The following is a 6,325-nucleotide window of genomic DNA, read 5'->3' as shown; positions in this document are numbered from 1 at the left end:
TCCCATTTCACTTTGCCAAATTTGTACATATTGATCTTTCATACTTTGAACAACCATCCAGTGTTAATAAAAGTTTGTGTGTTCCATACATATCCCAATCCTCAATTATTGAGTATACTCGTAATACTCAATAACCATGAAGACCCTACAGTATTGACAATGTTCAATTGATAAATCAGTTTGTATGTAGAAGAGGACATTTTCGAACTTTTACCCTCAATTAATTTTGTCCAAAATGATACAATTTTTGTTTTTATTTGTATTTCGAGAGGAAACCTTCAATTTCTCCATATACCATAAAAACGGTGTATAAGCATCTTACAAAACTTTAAGTGAACCATTTCAATGATATCGTTATTACCTGTTGACCATATTTCGCAACCATGCAAAAGAGCGGGCACGACCATTTTATCAAATAGGTCTAACTGTATTTTAGTAGACAAATTGTGTTATCTTACTAGCTTTAAAACCTCATACATGACTTTTAGGCCTTTGCGAGAGGCTTCTTCCTTTCCTTTTTTAAAGTTTCCATTGCGGTTTAGTAAAACTCCCTGATAGTTTAAATCGTTTACTATTATGTTTCCACTATATCGAAATTCTATTTCACTTGGAATTCCTCCTCTAGAAAATATTACTATTTTTGTTTTGTCTACATTAACCTTTAGTTTCTATTTCTCGCAATAACTTGAGAATATATATAACTAATATTGCAAGTCAGAGGGGGTTTCAGTTATAATTACAGTATCGTATAAAACAGCAAATAATTGAATATAGATTTCTAATCTTTCATTAAATTCTGCGCTTATTGAGGTTAGGCCGTTAACGTTACAGCGTTTTATAAAATTATCAAGATCAAAAAGGAAAACGTAAAATCTAAAATGTATTAAAATCGAAAGGGAGCTCATGTCAATAGATATAAACAATTCACCAAAGTTTCTTGCAAATTGGTGAAAGTGTTTTTGATTTATTGTCCGAAAACTGGAAAATCCCCTTTTTTTAATGAATAAAATCCCACAACTCGGAAACTTAAAATCTAAAATTTATAAAAAACGAAAGGGAGCTCACGTCAATAAATATAAACAAATCACCAAAGTTTCATGCAGATTGGTTAAAGCGTTTTTGAGTTATTGTCCGACATGTTGACAACGGACGGACGGACAACGGTATACCATAATACGTCCCGTAAACGGGCGTATAAAAACGAAAAACAATCAAAAGACAAATAACAATATACAAAACATAACATAGAAAACTACAGACTGAGCAACACGAACCCCACCAAAACCAGAAGGGTGAGCAGATCCTTCTCATCATGTGGCACCCATTGTGTTGCTCATGTAAGTACAAACCCGGTGATAAGTCTAATTCGGTAGGTCACATTCGAGGAAAAGATGATGCGATTGTGGGGTTACGACAATTGGATCATATCTGTTGTCATCTGTGAACCCTTTCAACTTACTTGTGATGGCGTTTGTAAAGTTTTCGAAGGAATGATATCAACTTCACCACTTGGAACTCTTGCTTTAAAAGATTCCTCGGAGGCAGCAACCCTCTTTCAATGAAATTATGATAGGAAACGTAAGCTTTGGGAGATATATAACTCATATGCAAGCGCTGCTAGAATGTAGCTGCATAGAATTGGAAAGTTCACAATTGGAAAGCTGAAATTATCCCTTTTATTGTAAAATTTTGTTCTGAACCAACCCTCATAGTCAATTTTTTTAAAGATGTAAGTCAAGATATGTGACAGACTTGAATTATCTGTTGCATCCTTAATTTCAAGTTCGATGGAATAGATTCGTTCAACAAGGTCATCAAACTTTGAATTATTTAGTGAGAGGATATAATCTATATAGCGGAACAGCTTTTAAGCTAATAATGAGAAATACGTGTTCAAAATGTTAAAGAAATGTTTGGAACATCTTCACTCTATACACTTGAATACACCTCACTTTGTACATTTTTTTCTCTTTATCCTACTCTATTTTTTATTGGTCAACAAAATTGGTGAGGCAGTTGCCTCATTGCCTCACTGAAAGCTACGTCGCTGATGAATATATTTGAAGTAGCTTTTGTGTACTCATTAATAATTAAATAGCCGCCAAAAGCCTTGTTATTTTTGAGTTTTGTAATGCAAACTATAATTTCGTCCTTTTCTATTTCCTATTCAGATTTTCATTTATGTTGGCCAAATTCGTCTGATCAATGGGAAGTTCATCTGACCTTCATTTTCGTTCTCAGGAGCGAAGTTTAAATGTTTGAAAAAATCAAAAAGTTTAAATATTGGATTTTCAGGCTGTTTGTTATCTTTTCCACGTTTAAACAATTTCCAGTACTCCTTTGATTGGATTTTCGGATTTTAGTTTTTCTACTTCTCGATGCATTCTCTTTGTGTGTACTTTTATTGCTTTGTTCAATTCTTTTATAATAATTTTTTCGGATGTTTTCATCTCATGAAGGTTTTCATTAGTTTTATTTGACTTGCAATTTCTTTTTTGCTTTCGATAGTGTTTTCTCGAACTTATTCAATCTGCATTAAACCACTATTATTGGCCTTTTTATTTCTATTATTTCTCTTAAGGTTATGATTTATATTTATACCTAATGTAGTTTTTGCAGACTCTAAAAGTTTGTCACCAATGATGTTAACAAAGTACCTTTGATTCATGCAGTTCAGAATTTGTCAAACGTTGGCAGTAAAAGATTATAATTATACTTTCTGCAAGTCATAAAACACATCATTTGTTTGATATGTCTTTTCAATTCAAAAGTCTGCACAATCTTAAAATCCGGAGTGATAACATAGAACCAGCATGTATGGATAAAACTTTCAATTTTTCAAATTTTCGATACTGTCAACTGCTGACTACACCTATAGACAAACATGTTCACTGTCACATTAATCACATAAACTCTATTTAGTCAGAGTTATTTGCATTCGAAATGAGATATTACAACCACAAAAAAAAAAAATAACAAATATACCGAACTCCAAGGAAAATTCAAAACGGAAAGTCCCTTATCAAATGGCAAAATCAAAAGCTCAAACACATCAAACGAATGGAAAACAACTGTCATATTCCTGACTTGGTTAAGGCATTTCCTTGTGTAGAAAATGGTGTATTAAACCTGGTTTTATAGCTAGCAAAACCTCTCACTATGTTTCATGGTTGCCATCACAAACTGGTCAATTTTAATCTTGTGTAACAAATGAACAAATGGGATACTTTTCTTTACGAGTTTCACATTAGTTCAATCGTCATAAGATAGCAAATCATCAGCTTGAATGCGTGAGTGACAACTACATCAGGATTTGCTTATTCTTACAGAAACGATTCTGTTCCGGTTTTGATTGGAAAGAATGAAGATATATGTTTACGTCAATGAGACACGAATAAAAGGCATCTAGAGATCCATTTCTGCAAAAATAGACGAGTGTCTATAATATATCCAGGCAGCTACCAACTGTTCATAGCATAAACAGATAATACGGTTATCAAACAATCTGCGATGAAAACCAAATTCCTAAAATAACAAAACACACCAGGGTAAAAGTAGAATGCCACTTAAGAAGTTCCTTACTTGGGAGTCACATAAACATCTGGCAGGTTAAAGTTTTTTCTTAGACCTCAACCCTTCCCATTAATTAATGATCGGTGAATAATCTTATTACTGCAATATGCAAATTAAACCTTTCCAAAAAGATATAAAGTGCTTCCCAGTATCATAAATTAATGTCAGCTAGTAATATTTGTTTGTTTGTTTGTGTTTTTGAGAGAAAATTAGTTTTTTCTTTGTCCAAAAGTATTGATTCTTTTTATTTTTAGATACTGTTATTTGGTTTCTGTTTTATGAATATTAGCAATAGGATACACAATTGAACCTCAAAGGGAATAGGCTCTGTTCTGAGGGTCACGACTGAGGGACTGTGAAAGGAAAATTTAACATAAAATAGTAATAACGAGAGTGCACACGCTGAAATGTCTCGCCTGCTTTACTGACCATTGATTTTATGTTGATAGTCCTAAATGTTTAGATTTACTTCAAGTACCACATAAACTTAACAATATCCAAGAAAATGAGGTCAAGGTAAGATGAACCATGCCAGACAGACATGTACACCTTACAATCAATCTATGCATTAACTATAGTTCACCTGTGAGCCTTATAGTATATAAACAAACTTAACCAGGAAAACTTGACATTGACAAATGAACCATGAAAATGAGGTCAAGGTCAGATGAACCATGCCAGACAGACATGTACACCTTACAATCAATCTATGCATTAACTATAGTTCACCTATTAGCCTTATAGTATATAAACTAACTTAACCAGGAAAACTTGACATTGACAAATGAACCATGAAAATGAGGTCAACGTCAGATGAACCATGCCAGACAGACATGTACACCTTACAATCATTCTATACATCAAATATAGTTGACCTATTAGCCTTATAGTATATAAACAAACTTAACCAGGAAAACTTGACATTGACAAATGAACCATGAAAATGAGGTCAAGGTCAGATGATACCTGCCAGACAGACAAAAACACCTTACAATCATTCTATACATCAAATATAGATGACCTATTGCTTACAGTTTAGGAATGAGCAATGAACAGTGAAAATGAGGTCAAGGTCAAATAAAACCTGCCAGACTGACATGTACATCGTAAAATATTTCCATACACTAAATATAGTTGACCTATTGCATACAGTATTAGAAAAAAAGACCAAAATACAAAAACTTAACTTTAACCACTGAACCATGAAAATGAGGTCAAGGTCAGATGTCACCTACCAGTTGGACATGTACATCTTACAATCATTCCATAAACCAAATATAATAGACCTAATGTCTATAGTATCTGATATATGGACTTGACGACGAAAACTTACACTGATCCATGAAATGAGGTTGAGGTCAAATGAAAACTGTCTGACAGGCATGAATACCTTGCAAGGTACTCACATACTAAATAAAGTTATTTATTACTCATAGTAAGAGAGAAATTCACATTACAAAAAATCTTAACTTTTTTCAAGTAGTCACTGAACCATGAAAATGAGGTCAAGGACAATAAACATATGACAGACGGAAACTTGATAACATAAGGCATCTATATACAAAGTATGAAGCATCCAGGTCTTCCACCTTCTGAAATATAAAGCTTTTAAGTATGTCGAGCTTTCTGCGACAAAAGTCACAGGCTAAAACAAAAACATTATTATTTAGACAGTGGTTATATTCAGATCTCCTTGATAAGACTGACATGTGATACCTTTATATTTGACTCTTGTCTATGGAATTAAATTATTTCTGCCAGGTGCACGAAAATAAATACTCTCAAATTCATGCATCATCACCTAAAGTACACAGCGAGAGTAACCCATAAATTGATGCTTTAAATTTACCATGTTCCAAGGGTTACACATACAATGTTAACATAATGTACTTGTGTGTTGGTTGTTTTGTGTTTTAAAAAGGCGTTTTTGACCCATACTTTCTAAATTGAATAATGTGATAGTTAAACAAATTACTTTTAACCGAAAACAAATCAAATAATAACATATCAGCCAGAAACAAGTAAACCCATAACTTAAAAGAGCTATCATGTCTTATACTATATGTAACAAGTGAATCTGTGAGCTACTGCTCACTAATGATACCCCCGCCCCCTAAAAGTATAAGATAAACAGGAAGTTGTTGAGTGGTGAATCTGAAAACGCATCACACGGTATAGCTGACTCATATAAACCCTGAAACCAAATTTCAGAAATCCTTGTAATGTAGTTCCTGAGAAAGATGCGACGAAAAATATTCATGGGACGGACGGACGGACAGACGGATGGACGGATGGACAGACAGAGGTAAAACATAATACCCCCACTTTTTTAAAGCGGGGGTATAATGACTGATGATACGATATTAACACCATACACATGTGAATAAAACTAATCCTATTATACAGTTTACAGCAAAGGAAGTGCGTTATAATAATTGTATCAATTTTGCATATCAGCACTTATCCAACAATATGTGATCATATAGCAACATATTCATTGATCGGGTCTCGAATACTGATACCGTATATATTTCTTCTCCACTTCCTGACGGGTTCGCAATTTTAGAAACTATCAAGCCAATAGAATATTAGCCACTCAAAAAAGCAACCAATCAGAGTTAACTGTGAAACAAAAAATTCTCTGAAACTGACATTATCAAGATGCTTGATTTCTTGATTGACAACATATTTGTTACGTTTGGAGGACGTGTTTTTTTAACAAACTATCGGCATTCCCATGGGAACCAACTGT

This window comes from Mytilus californianus, unplaced genomic scaffold (assembly GCF_021869535.1).
Source record: "Mytilus californianus isolate M0D057914Y unplaced genomic scaffold, xbMytCali1.0.p SCAF_15, whole genome shotgun sequence".
Taxonomy (NCBI): domain Eukaryota; kingdom Metazoa; phylum Mollusca; class Bivalvia; order Mytilida; family Mytilidae; genus Mytilus; species Mytilus californianus.
Note: the sequence above shows the minus strand (reverse complement) of the source record.